A 24594-nucleotide genomic window follows, 5' to 3' on the forward strand; every position below is an offset into this window, starting at 1 on the left:
CCGAGAAGCGATAACCAGAATTGGTTTCAAACTACGGAGCCACCCAAGGATCCTGAAAAGTCCATTTGTGGAGATGAGCTCCTGGACTCCCGTTAAGAAGACATGTTGTCAACCTCTAGATCCCTTACATGCCTGCACTTTTCGGCTTGCTGCTGCTGCAATCCACGCGTTTTAGATCTGCATAACTCCACCTCTTTAAACACAGCACCTTCACCCCCTGCTGTTCCCACCCGCCTCAACACCGTTGGAAGGGAGGAGAACCAATTAAGGCGGGGGGTGGGGTGGAACGAGCAGCTGTCTACCCTTAGCAGGAGGGCTCCTGATTACATACCTCTCCTGCTGCTGCTGCTGCTGCTGGCTGTCCAGCAGCAGACTGATGGTGGCTGCTGCTGTGCACAGGTATATAAAGGCTCAGAGCCTATTATGACACGCGCAACCAGCGTTCCATTGCCACATTCCATCTACTGCAGGCAGGATACCTGGCTGGCTGAATGTCGCTGAGAAGCTCACAGAGACCGCCATAAGCAACAGTTTAACAGAATGCCACAGACTAATCAACCAAACTTTTTGGGTTGGGTTCTCTTTTATAGTCTGCAGGCATTAAATGAAAGAAGTCAGTGTTCCAGCAGAAGGAGACAACGTTCCAGAAAAGGCATTGTAGCAAACCAAAAAAGAAATTTTAAGCGCAGCAGAGTAACCAGCGCACATACCTGTTAGCTCAGGTGAGTTTAAAAGGCTGCTGTTGATAACAAGGGCATTTGCTAAATAGATGGTGTGTGTGCAACAATATACTGAAAGGTCAATTATATTGTGCAGCTTATCTCACCACCTGTAGTTATTTAGGTGAAAGCTCCAAAATGCTTGCCTAATATGTCTGTTTATCCAAAAGGAAGTAAAAAGGGAGAGCTAGAAAGATAGCATTGCATCACATTACATGGCAATGCAATGCACAGTTGCTGAAGTTGAACCAAAATGAGCTTGTAATCTGGCTTCTGCAACTTTGAACATGAAAAATCCAATGAGGAGAAGAAAAGCAAAGCCAAAGAGTCCATCCCAAAATCCGACAAACAAGCAAAATGAACAAAAAACATTGAATTCAATTCTTTCTGATTTTAGAAACTGCATTAAAGAAGGGGTGCACCGGTCCTGGAGATACTGCAATACCAGGTCAATGCGTGGAGTGGACAGAGCAAGCTCTTTTTCCATCTCCCTGTTCTAAAAATCCATTTAATATATGGTCCCCAGATAGGGGACGTATCAGATATTAAACTGATAAGAACAGATCAGGTTTCAACATATTTTATTAAGTGCGTAAAAGATGGTTTACAATCAAAAACAACAACACAAACAGTACATTATTAAAACACAGAATTCCACCCATAAAAACCCCATATACGATTGGCATCCCTTCTCCCAATACATTTCACATCCCTCAAGTAATAAATATACATCTGGCTAAAAGCAATTTTAAGACAATCCTTCACAGAAATAGCGTCACGTTTAAAAAGTAAAATATTGCGTGCCTTCCAAAGGGCGTCTTTAAAACAGTTAATCATACACCAACATATACAATACTGTTGAGGGGTCGGACATTTAAAAAGGCCATATAAAACATATTCATGGTTAAAATCTCTTAAACCGCAAGTCCATTTTAAAAGAATCCCAACTTTGTGCCAAAGTTCCTGTGCAAATGGGCAATTCCACATAAGGTGCAAGGTGGTTTCGTCATAAACACATGAGTCTCTGGGGCATTTTGCTCTGGCCACCAGGCCTCTCCTGTGTTGAAACTCTCTGGTGGGGAGGCACTGGTGGACCACCATCCATGCGATGTCCTTATGTCCATTTGCTAAGAATTTCCCGAAGACATTCTTCCAAACTTGCTTCGATCTCTCTTCTGAGAAATTTACTATGGGGGTCACATCTTCATTCCTCCTCAGAAAAGATAAAAGCTTCTTGCGGTCTTTAAAAATGTCCATATTAAAATCACCAAGGCTATAAAATCGAACAGTCTTTTCTAAGATTGCTTGGTGTTTGGGGGGGCATAGTAAAACAGGGGAATTCAACGACAACTTAAACCATCTTTTAAAAATCATCCCACAAGTATATTTTAAAAAATAACTTAGCGCACTATTACCATTAAAATGTTTGAAACAAAAGCAGAAATAATTTAAATACAAATAAATATGTAAGTCGGGAACATCCCTTCCGCCGTTCATTTTATTCTTCCTCATTATTTCTCTCCTTAATTTTTCCATTTTGGAGTTCCATAAAAACATAAAGATCATCCTAGTCATTTTTTTAATTAAAACATCAGAGGGGGGGTACACCATAGCTATATACAGTATGAGGGGTAACAACACTGATTTTATAATTAAAATTTTCCCCTCCATTGTTAGGGACCTCAAACCCCAAAATGATATTTTCTTTGACATTTTTTCTATGACATTCTCCCAGCTTTGAGTTCCCACATTCTCCTCGTTAAAAACAACTCCAAGAATTTTTACATTGTCTCGTTTTATAGTGAGCTGCGGGAGTTGGGCGGTGTCCCAGGATCCCAAAGTCAGACATTCAGATTTATTTAAATTAAGTTTAAACCCGGATGCCTGGGAAAAAAATTCAATGCGCAACACCGCCCTCCGGAGGGAAGCAGGGTCCACGCACACAACCGTCACGTCATCCATGTAGCCAAAGACTCTCACATCACTGCCACCTCCGCCAGGAACAGGAACCCCTCTAATCACTTTGTCTTTCCTTATTGCGCTCAGCAGGGGCTCCATGGCGCAGATGAACAGGATGGGCGACAAGGGGCATCCCTGCTTCACTCCGGACTCAAGGGGAACTCCATCTGTTAAAAAGCCATTAAGAGAAATTTGACTAAAACAATTTTTATATAAAATCTTAATACAATTTAAAAGCATATTAGGGATACCCATTCTTTTTAAAACTCTAAAAAGAAATCTATGAGAGACTCTATCGAAAGCTTTTTCAAAATCTAGGGCTAAAAGAGCTACATTTTGACCCCGGTCTCTGGAATACCAAATTACATCCCTTAATACGTTTAAAACCTCTGAAATACTTCTGCCTGGTACACTACAAACCTGCTCAGACTGGATTAGTTTGGCAATGACATTCCTGAGCCGGTTTGCAACCACCTTAGCAAGTACCTTGTAATCAACGTTTAGGAGAGTTATGGGTCTCCAATTCGCTAGAGCACTGCGATCACCTTTTTTATATATCAAAGACACCACTCCTCTCCTCCACGAAAATGGCAACTGTTCACAAATAAAAACTTCTTTAAAAAGCATAAAAAGGTCCTCTTTTAAAATGTCCCAAAAAGTAAGATAAAACTCTACAGGTAGTCCATCACACCCAGGTGCTTTGCCCTTAGAGAAACTTTTAAAAACATAAAATAATTCCTCTAAAACAATATCGCGCTCTAAAAACTCCTGGTCTGTAAAATTTAACTTAAAATCGAGATCATTAAGAGCTTCAGATAAAAAGGACTCATCTATACACTTTTTACTAAAAAGATGCTTATAAAAGTTAAAAGTAGCATTCAACATTCCCTGCATAGATGTTTCACCCTCTAGATTTGTGATCACTTCTCTTTTATCCATGACTTTTTTGAAGAAGAAGCGAGAGCACTTCTCCCCCTCCTCCAAGTGCTGCACTCTAGAGTTAAAAATAATCTCTTTCCCCTTTGTGTCTATGCAGTTCTGGATTTCAGTTTTTAGGCTAGCAATATCATCTCCCACCTCCACCCCTAGCTCTTTGAATTTAAAAAGTGTTTGTAGTTTGGTATTAAGATCACTAAAACATCTTTTTTTCTCTCTAGCTTTACGTCTCCCTGCTTTTATAAAAAACATTCTGACTTTTTTTTTCAAATTTTCCCACCAGGTTACCATAGGGGCATCAGAAGGTTTTTGTCGCCGCCAGGCTTGATAGGCTTTACCAAAGTCTTGTCGAATCAGAGGGTCCTCCAGCAGGTAAGTACTTAGACGCCAGAGGCCCCTGTTGACCCTCTGTTCATCCCGGTATTCTAGGTGCACCTCCAAGCCCTTATGGTCAGAAAATATATTTGATGTTAAAACACATTTTACAGGGTTAAAATCATCTGATAGGAAAATAAAATCGATCCTGGAGGACACCCCTCTTCCGGACCACGTATAACCAGGGTCCGTCGGCAGGAGTGACCTCCACGCATCGCATAATTTAAAATCAGTTATAAAATCTTTCAATAGATGACATGACTTATCCAATTTGCGTAAAGGGTCACCCCCCGCTCGTTGTTCACTAGCACAAAGACAATTAAAATCACCCCCTACGATCAGGGGAGATGACCCAGTACAGTACAATGGCAATATCCCAAATAAATTAATTCTCTCTTGCTTATCAGGGGGAGCATAAATATTCATTACACGTAGGGTAAAACCATTAAATTTAAAATGCACTAAAACCACTCTGCCTGGTACTATTTCTGTGACAGCATTTACAGTAATATTTCTCCCACGACAGAGGAAGCCCACCCCCGCTGACTTGTTGTCATTGGAGCCAGACCAGATGGAGGGCCCCAGTCTCCAATCTGTCTTGATGTCATTATAATTTAGTGCATGTTGTATCCCGCATTCCTGTAATAAACATATGTCAAAGTCAGTGGTTTCTAAGTACTTAAATAGAGCAGCCCTACGAACTGGGCTCTTTAATGACCTCACATTCAGTGAGACAAGTCTTAATGTCGGCATTCATAGGTCAGGGTGGTGGATCTTCCATGAGGACACCTGACTCAAAGCCCTGTATGTCAAATTGCTCCAGGACATCCGGGCTAGAGGACCCAAACGACTCGATATTCTGTGAGCCGGCGGTTGCCCCCTCGTAGGTCACGGTTCCCAGCCACATTCCAGGAGACGCTGGGGCTTCGACATTCCGTCTCTTTTTCGGGGCAGACTCCACTAGGTCACTGGTGCAGTCCTCCTCTTCCTCCACCTCCTCCAGGGGGAGAGACTGGTCCATCAGGATAAGATCACCAACACCGATTCCCTGATGTTCGCCACCTAGAAGCAAAGCCCCCTCATCTGGCTGGCTAATCGCCCTGGAAGATCCTGAGGCCATCGCTGCGTGGTCCCCTGTAGCCAACCGCACAGGGGCACCACCCTCCAGCCCAACAGGATCGGTATCGGGAACCATCGACACGGAGGGTACCCTCCCAGAAGGAGGATCCCTCCGCTCCGGTCCATGCGAGGAACGCCCATCGTTAAGGGACTTCGATGCAGGGGCCACCCCAGAGGGGCCTCCGGCTCCCTGCTCCATCCCAGCCTTCTCGCCCTTCGAACCGCCCTCCGACGCCGGCCCGCCAGTGAAGACCGGCGGGCGCATCGGCTCAGCTGCAGAAGATGCAGCTTCTGCGTAGGTCCTGGTCCTGGTCCTGTTGGGGCATCCTCGGAACATGTGCCCCGCCTCACCACAAAGATTGCATTTCCTCCCAGCGGGACAGTCCTTCATTAAATGTCCGTAACAGCTGCAATTATTGCAGCGGTCTACTTTCCTGCCCGTGCAGGACGTTTGGGTATGACCCATTTGTCCACAGTTCCTGCAACATACCGGCATTCCAGGGTAAAATAAGTAGCCTCTGCTCTTACCGATCACAAATGTTGAGGGAGGGTGTAGCATTCCTCCCACTCCGCTTGGGTCCCTCTTTAGACGGGCCATGTACCTCCTCTTGCCGCACCAGAAGCCTACCGCGTTCTTCACAGTGCCCAGGTATCTCAGATCGTCACAATAACGGATAAGGTAGGTCGAGATGTCTGCAGCTTCCACAAAGGGGTTCGGGAAATGCACCACGATAGGGATCTCGTCATAGGCATACAAGAGACAAAAGGTTAGTCCATCCAATTCATCCAAGTAGTTTTTCTCATTTACCTTTTGTACGAGTTGGTGACAGCATCCCTGGCTCTTGAAGGTGATGGTGTAAGTCCCCTTGTACTCATTGTCCTGGAAGCAGAATATGTCTTCCCGCCGAAACTCCAGAACTCCAAGCAGAATCCTATGGCAGATGTAATCCAAATTCTTCTCCGTCCTCGATCCTGCTCCAACTTCAATCCTCACGGTGTTCTGCATTCGGGCATCACCCGATGAATATGTGAGCGTTGCCGGCATCCTTCACTCAGGAACGTACCGACTCTTCTCTCTGAAAGGCGCAAGCCTTCATGGGATCCCTTCCCGTTGCTCCCGGACTAATCCTTCCTCCCAATAGCAGCAGGGGGGTTAAGTCCCTCCGAAAAGGAACGATCCCCCCAGGCCGAGAGAAAGGGTACCAAGAGCACCTCACAGGCAAGACCACACAGGTAAACCTGATAGATCGTGCCAAAAGGCCGAGAAGCGATAACCAGAATTGGTTTCAAACTACGGAGCCACCCAAGGATCCTGAAAAGTCCATTTGTGGAGATGAGCTCCTGGACTCCCGTTAAGAAGACATGTTGTCAACCTCTAGATCCCTTACATGCCTGCACTTTTCGGCTTGCTGCTGCTGCAATCCACGCGTTTTAGATCTGCATAACTCCACCTCTTTAAACACAGCACCTTCACCCCCTGCTGTTCCCACCCGCCTCAACACCGTTGGAAGGGAGGAGAACCAATTAAGGCGGGGGGTGGGGTGGAACGAGCAGCTGTCTACCCTTAGCAGGAGGGCTCCTGATTACATACCTCTCCTGCTGCTGCTGCTGCTGCTGGCTGTCCAGCAGCAGACTGATGGTGGCTGCTGCTGTGCACAGGTATATAAAGGCTCAGAGCCTATTATGACACGCGCAACCAGCGTTCCATTGCCACATTCCATCTACTGCAGGCAGGATACCTGGCTGGCTGAATGTCGCTGAGAAGCTCACAGAGACCGCCATAAGCAACAGTTTAACAGAATGCCACAGACTAATCAACCAAACTTTTTGGGTTGGGTTCTCTTTTATAGTCTGCAGGCATTAAATGAAAGAAGTCAGTGTTCCAGCAGAAGGAGACAACGTTTCAGAAAAGGCATTGTAGCAAACCAAAAAAGAAATTTTAAGCGCAGCAGAGTAACCAGCGCACATACCTGTTAGCTCAGGTGAGTTTAAAAGGCTGCTGTTGATAACAAGGGCATTTGCTAAATAGATGGTGTGTGTGCAACAATATACTGAAAGGTCAATTATATTGTGCAGCTTATCTCACCACCTGTAGTTATTTAGGTGAAAGCTCCAAAATGCTTGCCTAATATGTCTGTTTATCCAAAAGGAAGTAAAAAGGGAGAGCTAGAAAGATAGCATTGCATCACATTACATGGCAATGCAATGCACAGTTGCTGAAGTTGAACCAAAATGAGCTTGTAATCTGGCTTCTGCAACTTTGAACATGAAAAATCCAATGAGGAGAAGAAAAGCAAAGCCAAAGAGTCCATCCCAAAATCCGACAAACAAGCAAAATGAACAAAAAACATTGAATTCAATTCTTTCTGATTTTAGAAACTGCATTAAAGAAGGGGTGCACCGGTCCTGGAGATACTGCAATACCAGGTCAATGCGTGGAGTGGACAGAGCAAGCTCTTTTTCCATCTCCCTGTTCTAAAAATCCATTTAATATATGGTCCCCAGATAGGGGACGTATCAGATATTAAACTGATAAGAACAGATACTACACTTGATCTTAGCCAAAAGGCCGAGAAGCGATAACCAGAATTGGTTTCAAACTACGGAGCCACCCAAGGATCCTGAAAAGTCCATTTGTGGAGATGAGCTCCTGGACTCCCGTTAAGAAGACATGTTGTCAACCTCTAGATCCCTTACATGCCTGCACTTTTCGGCTTGCTGCTGCTGCAATCCACGCGTTTTAGATCTGCATAACTCCACCTCTTTAAACACAGCACCTTCACCCCCTGCTGTTCCCACCCGCCTCAACACCGTTGGAAGGGAGGAGAACCAATTAAGGCGGGGGGTGGGGTGGAACGAGCAGCTGTCTACCCTTAGCAGGAGGGCTCCTGATTACATACCTCTCCTGCTGCTGCTGCTGCTGGCTGTCCAGCAGCAGACTGAAGGTGGCTGCTGCTGTGCACAGGTATATAAAGGCTCAGAGCCTATTATGACACGCGCAGCCAGCGTTCCATTGCCACATTCCATCTACTGCAGGCAGGATACCTGGCTGGCTGAATGTCGCTGAGAAGCTCACAGAGACCGCCATAAGCAACAGTTTAACAGAATGCCACAGACTAATCAACCAAACTTTTTGGGTTGGGTTCTCTTTTATAGTCTGCAGGCATTAAATGAAAGAAGTCAGTGTTCCAGCAGAAGGAGACAACGTTTCAGAAAAGGCATTGTAGCAAACCAAAAAAGAAATTTTAAGCGCAGCAGAGTAACCAGCGCACATACCTGTTAGCTCAGGTGAGTTTAAAAGGCTGCTGTTGATAACAAGGGCATTTGCTAAATAGATGGTGTGTGTGCAACAATATACTGAAAGGTCAATTATATTGTGCAGCTTATCTCACCACCTGTAGTTATTTAGGTGAAAGCTCCAAAATGCTTGCCTAATATGTCTGTTTATCCAAAAGGAAGTAAAAAGGGAGAGCTAGAAAGATAGCATTGCATCACATTACATGGCAATGCAATGCACAGTTGCTGAAGTTGAACCAAAATGAGCTTGTAATCTGGCTTCTGCAACTTTGAACATGAAAAATCCAATGAGGAGAAGAAAAGCAAAGCCAAAGAGTCCATCCCAAAATCCGACAAACAAGCAAAATGAACAAAAAACATTGAATTCAATTCTTTCTGATTTTAGAAACTGCATTAAAGAAGGGGTGCACCGGTCCTGGAGATACTGCAATACCAGGTCAATGCGTGGAGTGGACAGAGCAAGCTCTTTTTCCATCTCCCTGTTCTAAAAATCCATTTAATATATGGTCCCCAGATAGGGGACGTATCAGATATTAAACTGATAAGAACAGATACTACACTTGATCTTAGCCAAAAGGCCGAGAAGCGATAACCAGAATTGGTTTCAAACTACGGAGCCACCCAAGGATCCTGAAAAGTCCATTTGTGGAGATGAGCTCCTGGACTCCCGTTAAGAAGACATGTTGTCAACCTCTAGATCCCTTACATGCCTGCACTTTTCGGCTTGCTGCTGCTGCAATCCACGCGTTTTAGATCTGCATAACTCCACCTCTTTAAACACAGCACCTTCACCCCCTGCTGTTCCCACCCGCCTCAACACCGTTGGAAGGGAGGAGAACCAATTAAGGCGGGGGGTGGGGTGGAACGAGCAGCTGTCTACCCTTAGCAGGAGGGCTCCTGATTACATACCTCTCCTGCTGCTGCTGCTGCTGGCTGTCCAGCAGCAGACTGAAGGTGGCTGCTGCTGTGCACAGGTATATAAAGGCTCAGAGCCTATTATGACACGCGCAGCCAGCGTTCCATTGCCACATTCCATCTACTGCAGGCAGGATACCTGGCTGGCTGAATGTCGCTGAGAAGCTCACAGAGACCGCCATAAGCAACAGTTTAACAGAATGCCACAGACTAATCAACCAAACTTTTTGGGTTGGGTTCTCTTTTATAGTCTGCAGGCATTAAATGAAAGAAGTCAGTGTTCCAGCAGAAGGAGACAACGTTTCAGAAAAGGCATTGTAGCAAACCAAAAAAGAAATTTTAAGCGCAGCAGAGTAACCAGCGCACATACCTGTTAGCTCAGGTGAGTTTAAAAGGCTGCTGTTGATAACAAGGGCATTTGCTAAATAGATGGTGTGTGTGCAACAATATACTGAAAGGTCAATTATATTGTGCAGCTTATCTCACCACCTGTAGTTATTTAGGTGAAAGCTCCAAAATGCTTGCCTAATATGTCTGTTTATCCAAAAGGAAGTAAAAAGGGAGAGCTAGAAAGATAGCATTGCATCACATTACATGGCAATGCAATGCACAGTTGCTGAAGTTGAACCAAAATGAGCTTGTAATCTGGCTTCTGCAACTTTGAACATGAAAAATCCAATGAGGAGAAGAAAAGCAAAGCCAAAGAGTCCATCCCAAAATCCGACAAACAAGCAAAATGAACAAAAAACATTGAATTCAATTCTTTCTGATTTTAGAAACTGCATTAAAGAAGGGGTGCACCGGTCCTGGAGATACTGCAATACCAGGTCAATGCGTGGAGTGGACAGAGCAAGCTCTTTTTCCATCTCCCTGTTCTAAAAATCCATTTAATATATGGTCCCCAGATAGGGGACGTATCAGATATTAAACTGATAAGAACAGATACTACACTTGATCTTAGCCAAAAGGCCGAGAAGCGATAACCAGAATTGGTTTCAAACTACGGAGCCACCCAAGGATCCTGAAAAGTCCATTTGTGGAGATGAGCTCCTGGACTCCCGTTAAGAAGACATGTTGTCAACCTCTAGATCCCTTACATGCCTGCACTTTTCGGCTTGCTGCTGCTGCAATCCACGCGTTTTAGATCTGCATAACTCCACCTCTTTAAACACAGCACCTTCACCCCCTGCTGTTTCCACCCGCCTCAACACCGTTGGAAGGGAGGAGAACCAATTAAGGCGGGGGGTGGGGTGGAACGAGCAGCTGTCTACCCTTAGCAGGAGGGCTCCTGATTACATACCTCTCCTGCTGCTGCTGCTGCTGGCTGTCCAGCAGCAGACTGAAGGTGGCTGCTGCTGTGCACAGGTATATAAAGGCTCAGAGCCTATTATGACACGCGCAGCCAGCGTTCCATTGCCACATTCCATCTACTGCAGGCAGGATACCTGGCTGGCTGAATGTCGCTGAGAAGCTCACAGAGACCGCCATAAGCAACAGTTTAACAGAATGCCACAGACTAATCAACCAAACTTTTTGGGTTGGGTTCTCTTTTATAGTCTGCAGGCATTAAATGAAAGAAGTCAGTGTTCCAGCAGAAGGAGACAACGTTTCAGAAAAGGCATTGTAGCAAACCAAAAAAGAAATTTTAAGCGCAGCAGAATAACCAGCGCACATACCTGTTAGCTCAGGTGAGTTTAAAAGGCTGCTGTTGATAACAAGGGCATTTGCTAAATAGATGGTGTGTGTGCAACAATATACTGAAAGGTCAATTATATTGTGCAGCTTATCTCACCACCTGTAGTTATTTAGGTGAAAGCTCCAAAATGCTTGCCTAATATGTCTGTTTATCCAAAAGGAAGTAAAAAGGGAGAGCTAGAAAGATAGCATTGCATCACATTACATGGCAATGCAATGCACAGTTGCTGAAGTTGAACCAAAATGAGCTTGTAATCTGGCTTCTGCAACTTTGAACATGAAAAATCCAATGAGGAGAAGAAAAGCAAAGCCAAAGAGTCCATCCCAAAATCCGACAAACAAGCAAAATGAACAAAAAACATTGAATTCAATTCTTTCTGATTTTAGAAACTGCATTAAAGAAGGGGTGCACCGGTCCTGGAGATACTGCAATACCAGGTCAATGCGTGGAGTGGACAGAGCAAGCTCTTTTTCCATCTCCCTGTTCTAAAAATCCATTTAATATATGGTCCCCAGATAGGGGACGTATCAGATATTAAACTGATAAGAACAGATTTTTTTTTTTTTTTTTTTTTCTTTTTTTTTAACCAAATCAGATAGGCCGGAGCATAAGCTCAATCAAATCGACTTACAAAAGCCTTTCATTGACACTTAGCCTTTCATCACACTTGGTATATAATCAAAAATAAAACCAAACCTTATCATCAGGTACATTATACACTACGAATTAAACTTTACCAAAAACCTCCACTTTTTAAACTTCCAGATCCCTTCAGCATCTATAATACTTCCACGTTCCTGATCCCAGAGGTATATTACATACATACGTGACAGAATCAATCTCAAACATTCATTAACTGACATTTTCTTCCTTTTAAAAACTAACAAATTCCTCGCATCCCACAAACTTTCAATTACACACACCACCAACAACCATAAAATCCTATCCTTAATTCTACTACATGCACCCATCCCAAACATAGCAAGTTTCCAATTAACATACTTTACACCCACCAATTCCTTGCAAAGTCCCCCTATACCCTTCCATACATCATATGCAAAATCACAATCCCATACCATATGTCTAACATGCTCTCTCAAAACACATCCATCCCTCGGGCATACCTCAGATTTAACTAAATCCCTCTTCTTTTGCACATCTCTAACAGGCAAAATGTCATGCAATATCATCCAAGCGATATCTCTCTGTCTGTTAGTCACACCATCTATACTTAATTTTCTCCACATCTCGGTTACTTCCTCCCCTCTCAACCCATTGATATTACATACCACCTCACGCTCACGCACCATCCTAATGACTTTCTTCTTTTGCCTAAAATCACTCATGTTAACGGACAACAAATCATACTTCCTTACAAATTTCTCAACACAACCATACCATACAGGACACTTAAAAGCAACAGGCACTCTAGCATCCCTTTTGACCCACTTTAAGCCATAAAGCATCCATCCAGCCGAATACTTCATCATATAAGCACACTTATTACTTTTCCCTAGAACCACCACCACCATTTTCACGTAACCAATCCCTAAAAAGAAATCAATATTTGGAAAATCCAAACCACCATTTACACATAACTTATAGACATATTCCCGTTTCAATTTCTCCATGCGACTTCCCCAAAGAAAATTAAAGATGAATTTCTCAGTTTTCCTAATTTTCTTAAAAGCAGCAGGATATACATTCGCAACAAACAACAAAATAGGCAAAATAACTGCCTTAATAATCAGAACTTTCCCAGTCAGAGTTAATTCTCTCATTCGCCAAAAATTCAACTTGCGCACCACTCTCACCCCACAATCTTCCCAACTCTCATTTCCTTTCAAATCATCATTAAACTTAATCCCAAGCACCTTTATTGCACCATCCTCACACCTCACACCATCCATCCGTACATTCCTCTCACCAAAACATTTAAAGGAACTCTTAGTCCAATTGACCTTAAAAGCTGAGACACTACAAAACAAACTTAATATCAACCTTGCCCTACTCATCGCAGCCATATTCCCACTCACAATCACTACATCATCCATGTAACCTAGAATTCTCACATCCTTTCCATTACTCCCAGGAATCATCACACCTCTCATAACCTTATCCTTCCTAACCATACACATCAACACTTCAATCACACTAATAAACAAAAAAGGGGACATAGGGCACCCCTGACGCACTCCTGATGTAATTCTCACTTTCTCACTTAACCACCCATTCACCAAAAATTCACTTGAAACATTACAATACAAACTCCTAACACAGTTTACAAAATTCCTGGAATAACCCATCTTAGACAAAACCTTAAACATAAAGCTATGTGACACACGGTCAAAAGCTTTTTCAAAATCAACCGAAAACAACAAACATTTCTGCTTACGACTCATACAATCCCCAATCACATCACGCAACAACACCAAATTTTCAGTCATACTTCTCCCAGGCACTGCACACACTTGATCTTCATCCACCACACCGCCAATCACTTCCCGCATCCGGCTAGCCAACAATTTACTAAACACCTTATAGTCTGCATTCAAAAGGGTGATTGGCCTCCAATTCCCCAAATCCTTTTTATCACCTTTCTTATGAACCAAAACCACCACCCCATCTCTCATAGATTCACTCAACATATTCTCCGTGAACATATACTGGCACACCTCCAATAAGTCATTTCCCATCGTGTCCCATTCCTTAACATATAACTCCACGGGCAGTCCATCCTTCCCAGGTGTTTTATTCTTACTCGCAGACATCACCACTTTTTTAACTTCATCCAACACAATTACATCATCCAATATTTCACGTTCATCCTCACCCAAACAACCTTCTAAACACCCCAAAGCATCAGTCAACATCCTATCATCAACCCATTTTTCCCCATACAACTCCTTATAAAACAACACCACCTCCTGCATCACATCCTTCCCACTCACACACACCCCATCGCCATTCACCACCTCATCCATATCTACTTTCTTCCCAAAAACTTTTTTGAAAAAAAACCTTGTGCATTTCTCATTTTTCTCCAAATGTTCAATCTTAGAACGGTAAATAATTTCTTTCCCTTTACCCTCAATATATTTCTTAATCTCTTCTTTCACTTGACACATCAAAACATCCACATCCACTCCAATCATCCTTAACTTCCTCAGCCACTCCAGTCTAGAGCTTAAATCATTAAATTTTGCTCTATTCATTGCTGCTTTCCTCCTGCCCCTTTTTCTAAAGAAAAAAACAATCTCACTCTTCATCCAGTCCCACCACTCAAGCACATTCCTGAAATCACTTTTTTTATCCCTCCACCTAACATACATTCGCCTAAAATCACGCATGATCCTATTATCTTCCAGCAAACGCACATTAAGTTTCCACACGCCACCACCATATACAAAGGAAATCTTACCTTCTAGACGTGCCCTCAAACACACATGGTCAGAGAAGGGAACATCTTCCTGCTGGAAATTCCTACAAATAACATTTTGTGAAGAAAAGAAGATACGGTCTATTCTAGACTCTATGCCTCCCCTGTCGGCCTTATAGGTCGCAGGAGGTGGATTACCTAAAAAAACTTCCGCAGCATCCTGTAAGGAAAAATCCGCCACAAGACTCTTGAGTCTTTTACCTGTAACATCCATCTTATCTCCCTCCGTCACACAATTGAAATCTCCAACAAAAATTATTGGCATTTTGCCAGATAAAAAAAAACATAATTTCTCAAAAATTTCCAGCCTCTCCCCTTTATCTATTGGTGCATACATATTTACCACCCTTACCCTCCACCCCCTACAATTTAACTTACATATTACACACCTCCCCGCCTCCACCACCATGTAACTTTCTATCTTAACACTATAACCCTTCACCAAAACACCTACCCCACAATTTTTATTACATACAGAACCAGACCACACACTTTGACCTAAAGGCCATGCATTTTCACTTAAGGGATCGGAGATCCCACACTCCTGGACACAGTATACGTCCGCATCCAAGTTGCTCAAGTAGTCCAAAATTGCCACTCTTCTCGACTCAGATTTAATCAGCCGAACATTTAGCGACAAGATGCTGAGAGCAACTTGGGCACCCATCTATTAATTTGATGTGGCAGGTCACGACAACATGCCCACCTGTACATCATCCTAACCCTTCTGGGGGTAGGACGCTGGACGTGCAGATATCGTAGTTTGTGCCTTCCCCCAAAAAAGACACATCTTGGGGATCGGATGCAGTAGGGTACACCCGGGCTGGACTCACACTGCAGTCACTTAAAGGGGAAAAGGATGGTTCAGTTTTCTTCTTTTTCTTCACTGAAGCGCCTCCATCTTCATCTGAACTATAATCCCGCCGCTGGGGGTCAAAGTCCCCCTGACCTCCCTCCTCCTCAAGGTCAGAAACGACATCGCTCCAGGCCACATGCGGTGTTCTGGTCAGATCAGACTCCTCTTCCCCCTGCATTGTAACCATCATGTCTGGAATTTCAGCCTCCAGATCCTCCACCGGGGCCACTTCCATGCCTATACGATCATCAGTTATCGTCTCAGACTCACTGACATCTGAAGCCACAGACGCGGCCCTCTGCACCGGTGGCTCAGGTGCCAGCTCCATATTTCCTCTTACATTCACACGAACCAGTTCTGGAAAAGCAACCCGAGCCTCCTCCTCATCCAGGAAAGCCAGAGTAGATATCGGAGCAGTCGGAGTTGGAGCAGTCGGAGTTGTAGCTGTGGGTGCAGGAGATTCATTTCTTCTCCTTCCCCTTCCCGCTGCCCCCGCATATGAACCAGGATGGAATATACAGTCTCTGAAGGCATGCCCCTTCTCTCCGCAGAGGTTACAGACTATTTCATTTTTGCAATTATTGGAAGAATGACCCACCTCATTGCACTTCCTGCAAATAATCTGTCTGATGTCGCATGCTTCCTGAGTATGGCCATACCTCCTACAATGACGACAAAACCTGGGCGCATTGGGGAAGAACAGGTAACCCCGCTCACTCCCAATGGAAAAATTTGATGGAGGATAATGTATACCCCCTGGTTCATCAGGACTTTCCCGGAACTTGACCATGAAACGATATTTACCGGTCCATAGTTCCTCCTCATTCATGACTTTTACTGCCACCTTGGTAATATAGCAGTGCCTATTTAGAAAGGCATAAATCAAAGCCAAGTCCACATGTGGGTTGTACATGAAAACAGTCAGAGGTACCTCTTTGGAGCAATACAAGATGACAAAAGTCAGCCCATCCAAATATTGATTGTCCAGATTCTTTTTCAAACAATCATAGAAATTGTTGCAAACAGCCATAGAAGTAAATACAAGATTATACTTGCTTTTGAATTGCTGGAGGCACAAGATTTCTTCCTTCTTCACTTCAAGGAGTCCAAACAAAATCTCCTTCACCACGAAGCTGAGGGTAAAGATTCCTTCTTTGCCTTCTTCCACATCAATCTGGATTCCAAACTTCACTCGAGCCTCACCGGGCCCAGCGTATCGAATGCGTCCCATTATCGCTAGTCGTGTCTACTGGCCAACTCCTTATAGCAGCAAGTGGCTTAAGCCATAAAATGGCGATGCCACAGGGCCAAGAGTTAACGCACAGACAGCCAAATGACTAGACCCATTACAGATCTGAGCCAAAAGGCCGAGAAGCGATAACCAGAATTGGTTTCAAACTACGGAGCCACCCAAGGATCCTGAAAAGTCCATTTGTGGAGATGAGCTCCTGGACTCCCGTTAAGAAGACATGTTGTCAACCTCTAGATCCCTTACATGCCTGCACTTTTCGGCTTGCTGCTGCTGCAATCCACGCGTTTTAGATCTGCATAACTCCACCTCTTTAAACACAGCACCTTCACCCCCTGCTGTTCCCACCCGCCTCAACACCGTTGGAAGGGAGGAGAACCAATTAAGGCGGGGGGTGGGGTGGAACGAGCAGCTGTCTACCCTTAGCAGGAGGGCTCCTGATTACATACCTCTCCTGCTGCTGCTGCTGCTGGCTGTCCAGCAGCAGACTGAAGGTGGCTGCTGCTGTGCACAGGTATATAAAGGCTCAGAGCCTATTATGACACGCGCAGCCAGCGTTCCATTGCCACATTCCATCTACTGCAGGCAGGATACCTGGCTGGCTGAATGTCGCTGAGAAGCTCACAGAGACCGCCATAAGCAACAGTTTAACAGAATGCCACAGACTAATCAACCAAACTTTTTGGGTTGGGTTCTCTTTTATAGTCTGCAGGCATTAAATGAAAGAAGTCAGTGTTCCAGCAGAAGGAGACAACGTTTCAGAAAAGGCATTGTAGCAAACCAAAAAAGAAATTTTAAGCGCAGCAGAGTAACCAGCGCACATACCTGTTAGCTCAGGTGAGTTTAAAAGGCTGCTGTTGATAACAAGGGCATTTGCTAAATAGATGGTGTGTGTGCAACAATATACTGAAAGGTCAATTATATTGTGCAGCTTATCTCACCACCAGTAGTTATTTAGGTGAAAGCTCCAAAATGCTTGCCTAATATGTCTGTTTATCCAAAAGGAAGTAAAAAGGGAGAGCTAGAAAGATAGCATTGCATCACATTACATGGCAATGCAATGCACAGTTGCTGAAGTTGAACCAAAATGAGCTTGTAATCTGGCTTCTGCAACTTTGAACATGAAAAATCCAATGAGGAGAAGAAAAGCAAAGCCAAAGAGTCCATCCCAAAATCCGACAAACAAGCAAAATGAACAAAAAACATTGAATTCAATTCTTTCTGATTTTAGAAACTGCATTAAAGAAGGGGTGCACCGGTCCTGGAGATACTGCAATACCAGGTCAATGCGTGGAGTGGACAGAGCAAGCTCTTTTTCCATCTCCCTGTTCTAAAAATCCATTTAATATATGGTCCCCAGATAGGGGACGTATCAGATATTAAACTGATAAGAACAGATACTACACTTGATCTTAGCCAAAAGGCCGAGAAGCGATAACCAGAATTGGTTTCAAACTACGGAGCCACCCAAGGATCCTGAAAAGTCCATTTGTGGAGATGAGCTCCTGGACTCCCGTTAAGAAGACATGTTGTCAACCTCTAGATCCCTTACATGCCTGCACTTTTCGGCTTGCTGCTGCTGCAATCCACGCGTTTTAGATCTGCATAACTCCACCTCTTTAAACACAGCACCTTCACCCCCTGCTGTTCCCACCCGCCTCAACACCGTTGGAAGGGAGGAGAACCAATTAAGGCGGGGGGTGGGGTGGAACGAGCAGCTGTCTACCCTTAGCAGGAGGGCTCCTGATTACATACCTCTCCTGCTGCTGCTGGCTGTCCAGCAGCAGACTGAAGGTGGCTGCTGCTGTGCACAGGTATATAAAGGCTCAGAGCCTATTATGACACGCGCAGCCAGCGTTCCATTGCCACATTCCATCTACTGCAGGCAGGATACCTGGCTGGCTGAATGTCGCTGAGAAGCTCACAGAGACCGCCATAAGCAACAGTTTAACAGAATGCCACAGACTAATCAACCAAACTTTTTGGGTTGGGTTCTCTTTTATAGTCTGCAGGCATTAAATGAAAGAAGTCAGTGTTCCAGCAGAAGGAGACAACGTTTCAGAAAAGGCATTGTAGCAAACCAAAAAAGAAATTTTAAGCGCAGCAGAGTAACCAGCGCACATACCTGTTAGCTCAGGTGAGTTTAAAAGGCTGCTGTTGATAACAAGGGCATTTGCTAAATAGATGGTGTGTGTGCAACAATATACTGAAAGGTCAATTATATTGTGCAGCTTATCTCACCACCTGTAGTTATTTAGGTGAAAGCTCCAAAATGCTTGCCTAATATGTCTGTTTATCCAAAAGGAAGTAAAAAGGGAGAGCTAGAAAGATAGCATTGCATCACATTACATGGCAATGCAATGCACAGTTGCTGAAGTTGAACCAAAATGAGCTTGTAATCTGGCTTCTGCAACTTTGAACATGAAAAATCCAATGAGGAGAAGAAAAGCAAAGCCAAAGAGTCCATCCCAAAATCCGACAAACAAGCAAAATGAACAAAAAACATTGAATTCAATTCTTTCTGATTTTAGAAACTGCATTAAAGAAGGGGTGCACCGGTCCTGGAGATACTGCAATACCAGGTCAATGCGTGGAGTGGACAGAGCAAGCTCTTTTTCCATCTCCCTGTTCTAAAAATCCATTTAATATATGGTCCCCAGATAGGGGACGTATCAGATATTAAACTGATAAGAACAGATACTACACTTGATCTTAGCCAAAAGGCCGAGAAGCGATAACCAGAATTGGTTTCAAACTACGGAGCCACCCAAGGATCCTGAAAAGTCCATTTGTGGAGATGAGCTCCTGGACTCCCGTTAAGAAGACATGTTGTCAACCTCTAGATCCCTTACATGCCTGCAGTTTTCGGCTTGCTGCTGCTGCAATCCACGCGTTTTAGATCTGCATAACTCCACCTCTTTAAACACAGCACCTTCAGCCCCTGCTGTTCCCACCCGCCTCAACACCGTTGGAAGGGAGGAGAACCAATTAAGGCGGGGGGTGGGGTGGAACGAGCAGCTGTCTACCCTTAGCAGGAGGGCTCCTGATTACATACCTCTCCTGCTGCTGCTGCTGCTGGCTGTCCAGCAGCAGACTGAAGGTGGCTGCTGCTGTGCACAGGTATATAAAGGCTCAGAGCCTATTATGACACGCGCAGCCAGCGTTCCATTGCCACATTCCATCTACTGCAGGCAGGATACCTGGCTGGCTGAATGTCGCTGAGAAGCTCACAGAGACCGCCATAAGCAACAGTTTAACAGAATGCCACAGACTAATCAACCAAACTTTTGGGTTGGGTTCTCTTTTATAGTCTGCAGGCATTAAATGAAAGAAGTCAGTGTTCCAGCAGAGGGAGACAACGTTTCAGAAAAGGCATTGTAGCAAACCAAAAAAGAAATTTTAAGCGCAGCAGAGTAACCAGCGCACATACCTGTTAGCTCAGGTGAGTTTAAAAGGCTGCTGTTGATAACAAGGGCATTTGCTAAATAGATGGTGTGTGTGCAACAATATACTGAAAGGTCAATTATATTGTGCAGCTTATCTCACCACCTGTAGTTATTTAGGTGAAAGCTCCAAAATGCTTGCCTAATATGTCTGTTTATCCAAAAGGAAGTAAAAAGGGAGAGCTAGAAAGATAGCATTGCATCACATTACATGGCAATGCAATGCACAGTTGCTGAAGTTGAACCAAAATGAGCTTGTAATCTGGCTTCTGCAACTTTGAACATGAAAAATCCAATGAGGAGAAGAAAAGCAAAGCCAAAGAGTCCATCCCAAAATCCGACAAACAAGCAAAATGAACAAAAAACATTGAATTCAATTCTTTCTGATTTTAGAAACTGCATTAAAGAAGGGGTGCACCGGTCCTGGAGATACTGCAATACCAGGTCAATGCGTGGAGTGGACAGAGCAAGCTCTTTTTCCATCTCCCTGTTCTAAAAATCCATTTAATATATGGTCCCCAGATAGGGGACGTATCAGATATTAAACTGATAAGAACAGATACTACACTTGATCTTAGCCAAAAGGCCGAGAAGCAATAACCAGAATTGGTTTCAAACTACGGAGCCACCCAAGGATCCTGAAAAGTCCATTTGTGGAGATGAGCTCCTGGACTCCCGTTAAGAAGACATGTTGTCAACCTCTAGATCCCTTACATGCCTGCACTTTTCGGCTTGCTGCTGCTGCAATCCACGCGTTTTAGATCTGCATAACTCCACCTCTTTAAACACAGCACCTTCACCCCCTGCTGTTCCCACCCGCCTCAACACCGTTGGAAGGGAGGAGAACCAATTAAGGCGGGGGGTGGGGTGGAACGAGCAGCTGTCTACCCTTAGCAGGAGGGCTCCTGATTACATACCTCTCCTGCTGCTGCTGGCTGTCCAGCAGCAGACTGAAGGTGGCTGCTGCTGTGCACAGGTATATAAAGGCTCAGAGCCTATTATGACACGCGCAGCCAGCGTTCCATTGCCACATTCCATCTACTGCAGGCAGGATACCTGGCTGGCTGAATGTCGCTGAGAAGCTCACAGAGACCGCCATAAGCAACAGTTTAACAGAATGCCACAGACTAATCAACCAAACTTTTTGGGTTGGGTTCTCTTTTATAGTCTGCAGGCATTAAATGAAAGAAGTCAGTGTTCCAGCAGAAGGAGACAACGTTTCAGAAAAGGCATTGTAGCAAACCAAAAAAGAAATTTTAAGCGCAGCAGAGTAACCAGCGCACATACCTGTTAGCTCAGGTGAGTTTAAAAGGCTGCTGTTGATAACAAGGGCATTTGCTAAATAGATGGTGTGTGTGCAACAATATACTGAAAGGTCAATTATATTGTGCAGCTTATCTCACCACCTGTAGTTATTTAGGTGAAAGCTCCAAAATGCTTGCCTAATATGTCTGTTTATCCAAAAGGAAGTAAAAAGGGAGAGCTAGAAAGATAGCATTGCATCACATTACATGGCAATGCAATGCACAGTTGCTGAAGTTGAACCAAAATGAGCTTGTAATCTGGCTTCTGCAACTTTGAACATGAAAAATCCAATGAGGAGAAGAAAAGCAAAGCCAAAGAGTCCATCCCAAAATCCGACAAACAAGCAAAATGAACAAAAAACATTGAATTCAATTCTTTCTGATTTTAGAAACTGCATTAAAGAAGGGGTGCACCGGTCCTGGAGATACTGCAATACCAGGTCAATGCGTGGAGTGGACAGAGCAAGCTCTTTTTCCATCTCCCTGTTCTAAAAATCCATTTAATATATGGTCCCCAGATAGGGGACGTATCAGATATTAAACTGATAAGAACAGATACTACACTTGATCTTAGCCAAAAGGCCGAGAAGCGATAACCAGAATTGGTTTCAAACTACGGAGCCACCCAAGGATCCTGAAAAGTCCATTTGTGGAGATGAGCTCCTGGACTCCCGTTAAGAAGACATGTTGTCAACCTCTAGATCCCTTACATGCCTGCAGTTTTCGGCTTGCTGCTGCTGCAATCCACGCGTTTTAGATCTGCATAACTCCACCTCTTTAAACACAGCACCTTCACCCCCTGCTGTTCCCACCCGCCTCAACACCGTTGGAAGGGAGGAGAACCAATTAAGGCGGGGGGTGGGGTGGAACAAGCAGCTGTCTACCCTTAGCAGGAGGGCTCCTGATTACATACCTCTCCTGCTGCTGCTGCTGCTGGCTGTCCAGCAGCAGACTGAAGGTGGCTGCTGCTGTGCACAGGTATATAAAGGCTCAGAGCCTATTATGACACGCGCAGCCAGCGTTCCATTGCCACATTCCATCTACTGCAGGCAGGATACCTGGCTGGCTGAATGTCGCTGAGAAGCTCACAGAGACCGCCATAAGCAACAGTTTAACAGAATGCCACAGACTAATCAACCAAACTTTTGGGTTGGGTTCTCTTTTATAGTCTGCAGGCATTAAATGAAAGAAGTCAGTGTTCCAGCAGAGGGAGACAACGTTTCAGAAAAGGCATTGTAGCAAACCAAAAAAGAAATTTTAAGCGCAGCAGAGTAACCAGCGCACATACCTGTTAGCTCAGGTGAGTTTAAAAGGCTGCTGTTGATAACAAGGGCATTTGCTAAATAGATGGTGTGTGTGCAACAATATACTGAAAGGTCAATTATATTGTGCAGCTTATCTCACCACCTGTAGTTATTTAGGTGAAAGCTCCAAAATGCTTGCCTAATATGTCTGTTTATCCAAAAGGAAGTAAAAAGGGAGAGCTAGAAAGATAGCATTGCATCACATTACATGGCAATGCAATGCACAGTTGCTGAAGTTGAACCAAAATGAGCTTGTAATCTGGCTTCTGCAACTTTGAACATGAAAAATCCAATGAGGAGAAGAAAAGCAAAGCCAAAGAGTCCATCCCAAAATCCGACAAACAAGCAAAATGAACAAAAAACATTGAATTCAATTCTTTCTGATTTTAGAAACTGCATTAAAGAAGGGGTGCACCGGTCCTGGAGATACTGCAATACCAGGTCAATGCGTGGAGTGGACAGAGCAAGCTCTTTTTCCATCTCCCTGTTCTAAAAATCCATTTAATATATGGTCCCCAGATAGGGGACGTATCAGATATTAAACTGATAAGAACAGATACTACACTTGATCTTAGCCAAAAGGCCGAGAAGCAATAACCAGAATTGGTTTCAAACTACGGAGCCACCCAAGGATCCTGAAAAGTCCATTTGTGGAGATGAGCTCCTGGACTCCCGTTAAGAAGACATGTTGTCAACCTCTAGATCCCTTACATGCCTGCACTTTTCGGCTTGCTGCTGCTGCAATCCACGCGTTTTAGATCTGCATAACTCCACCTCTTTAAACACAGCACCTTCACCCCCTGCTGTTCCCACCCGCCTCAACACCGTTGGAAGGGAGGAGAACCAATTAAGGCGGGGGGTGGGGTGGAACGAGCAGCTGTCTACCCTTAGCAGGAGGGCTCCTGATTACATACCTCTCCTGCTGCTGCTGCTGCTGGCTGTCCAGCAGCAGACTGAAGGTGGCTGCTGCTGTGCACAGGTATATAAAGGCTCAGAGCCTATTATGACACGCGCAGCCAGCGTTCCATTGCCACATTCCATCTACTGCAGGCAGGATACCTGGCTGGCTGAATGTCGCTGAGAAGCTCACAGAGACCGCCATAAGCAACAGTTTAACAGAATGCCACAGACTAATCAACCAAACTTTTTGGGTTGGGTTCTCTTTTATAGTCTGCAGGCATTAAATGAAAGAAGTCAGTGTTCCAGCAGAGGGAGACAACGTTTCAGAAAAGGCATTGTAGCAAACCAAAAAAGAAATTTTAAGCGCAGCAGAGTAACCAGCGCACATACCTGTTAGCTCAGGTGAGTTTAAAAGGCTGCTGTTGATAACAAGGGCATTTGCTAAATAGATGGTGTGTGTGCAACAATATACTGAAAGGTCAATTATATTGTGCAGCTTATCTCACCACCTGTAGTTATTTAGGTGAAAGCTCCAAAATGCTTGCCTAATATGTCTGTTTATCCAAAAGGAAGTAAAAAGGGAGAGCTAGAAAGATAGCATTGCATCACATTACATGGCAATGCAATGCACAGTTGCTGAAGTTGAACCAAAATGAGCTTGTAATCTGGCTTCTGCAACTTTGAACATGAAAAATCCAATGAGGAGAAGAAAAGCAAAGCCAAAGAGTCCATCCCAAAATCCGACAAACAAGCAAAATGAACAAAAAACATTGAATTCAATTCTTTCTGATTTTAGAAACTGCATTAAAGAAGGGGTGCACCGGTCATGGAGATACTGCAATACCAGGTCAATGCGTGGAGTGGACAGAGCAAGCTCTTTTTCCATCTCCCTGTTCTAAAAATCCATTTAATATATGGTCCCCAGATAGGGGACGTATCAGATATTAAACTGATAAGAACAGATACTACACTTGATCTTAGCCAAAAGGCCGAGAAGCGATAACCAGAATTGGTTTCAAACTACGGAGCCACCCAAGGATCCTGAAAAGTCCATTTGTGGAGATGAGCTCCTGGACTCCCGTT

At 44.3% G+C, this 24594-nt stretch overlaps 11 non-coding genes across 11 annotated transcripts; all 11 read right to left on the bottom strand.

Annotated features, from left to right (window-relative positions):
• Positions 1-1130: 1130 nt before the first annotated feature.
• On the bottom strand, positions 1131-1320 carry LOC141179801 (U2 spliceosomal RNA). The gene has a single exon (XR_012255767.1). It is a non-coding gene; the product is annotated as a U2 spliceosomal RNA (small nuclear RNA).
• A 6178-nt stretch (positions 1321-7498) lies between these two features.
• LOC141180147 (U2 spliceosomal RNA) lies at positions 7499-7689 on the bottom strand. The gene has a single exon (XR_012255921.1). It is a non-coding gene; the product is annotated as a U2 spliceosomal RNA (small nuclear RNA).
• A 1115-nt stretch (positions 7690-8804) lies between these two features.
• On the bottom strand, positions 8805-8995 carry LOC141180148 (U2 spliceosomal RNA). Its single transcript, XR_012255922.1, has one exon. It is a non-coding gene; the product is annotated as a U2 spliceosomal RNA (small nuclear RNA).
• Positions 8996-10110: 1115 nt separating this feature from the next.
• LOC141180149 (U2 spliceosomal RNA) lies at positions 10111-10301 on the bottom strand. The gene has a single exon (XR_012255923.1). It is a non-coding gene; the product is annotated as a U2 spliceosomal RNA (small nuclear RNA).
• Positions 10302-11416: 1115 nt separating this feature from the next.
• Positions 11417-11613, bottom strand: LOC141179876 (U2 spliceosomal RNA). The gene has a single exon (XR_012255820.1). It is a non-coding gene; the product is annotated as a U2 spliceosomal RNA (small nuclear RNA).
• Positions 11614-17805: 6192 nt separating this feature from the next.
• On the bottom strand, positions 17806-17996 carry LOC141180150 (U2 spliceosomal RNA). Its single transcript, XR_012255924.1, has one exon. It is a non-coding gene; the product is annotated as a U2 spliceosomal RNA (small nuclear RNA).
• Positions 17997-19105: 1109 nt separating this feature from the next.
• LOC141180151 (U2 spliceosomal RNA) lies at positions 19106-19296 on the bottom strand. The gene has a single exon (XR_012255925.1). It is a non-coding gene; the product is annotated as a U2 spliceosomal RNA (small nuclear RNA).
• A 1114-nt stretch (positions 19297-20410) lies between these two features.
• LOC141179404 (U2 spliceosomal RNA) lies at positions 20411-20601 on the bottom strand. Its single transcript, XR_012255422.1, has one exon. It is a non-coding gene; the product is annotated as a U2 spliceosomal RNA (small nuclear RNA).
• Positions 20602-21710: 1109 nt separating this feature from the next.
• LOC141180153 (U2 spliceosomal RNA) lies at positions 21711-21901 on the bottom strand. The gene has a single exon (XR_012255926.1). It is a non-coding gene; the product is annotated as a U2 spliceosomal RNA (small nuclear RNA).
• A 1114-nt stretch (positions 21902-23015) lies between these two features.
• LOC141179405 (U2 spliceosomal RNA) lies at positions 23016-23206 on the bottom strand. The gene has a single exon (XR_012255423.1). It is a non-coding gene; the product is annotated as a U2 spliceosomal RNA (small nuclear RNA).
• A 1115-nt stretch (positions 23207-24321) lies between these two features.
• LOC141179527 (U2 spliceosomal RNA) lies at positions 24322-24512 on the bottom strand. The gene has a single exon (XR_012255534.1). It is a non-coding gene; the product is annotated as a U2 spliceosomal RNA (small nuclear RNA).
• Positions 24513-24594: the final 82 nt, after the last annotated feature.

The sequence above is a fragment of the Phyllobates terribilis genome, unplaced genomic scaffold (assembly GCF_046119375.1).
Source record: "Phyllobates terribilis strain yellow unplaced genomic scaffold, ASM4611937v1 Scaffold_30__1_contigs__length_15301838, whole genome shotgun sequence".
NCBI lineage: Eukaryota > Metazoa > Chordata > Amphibia > Anura > Dendrobatidae > Phyllobates > Phyllobates terribilis.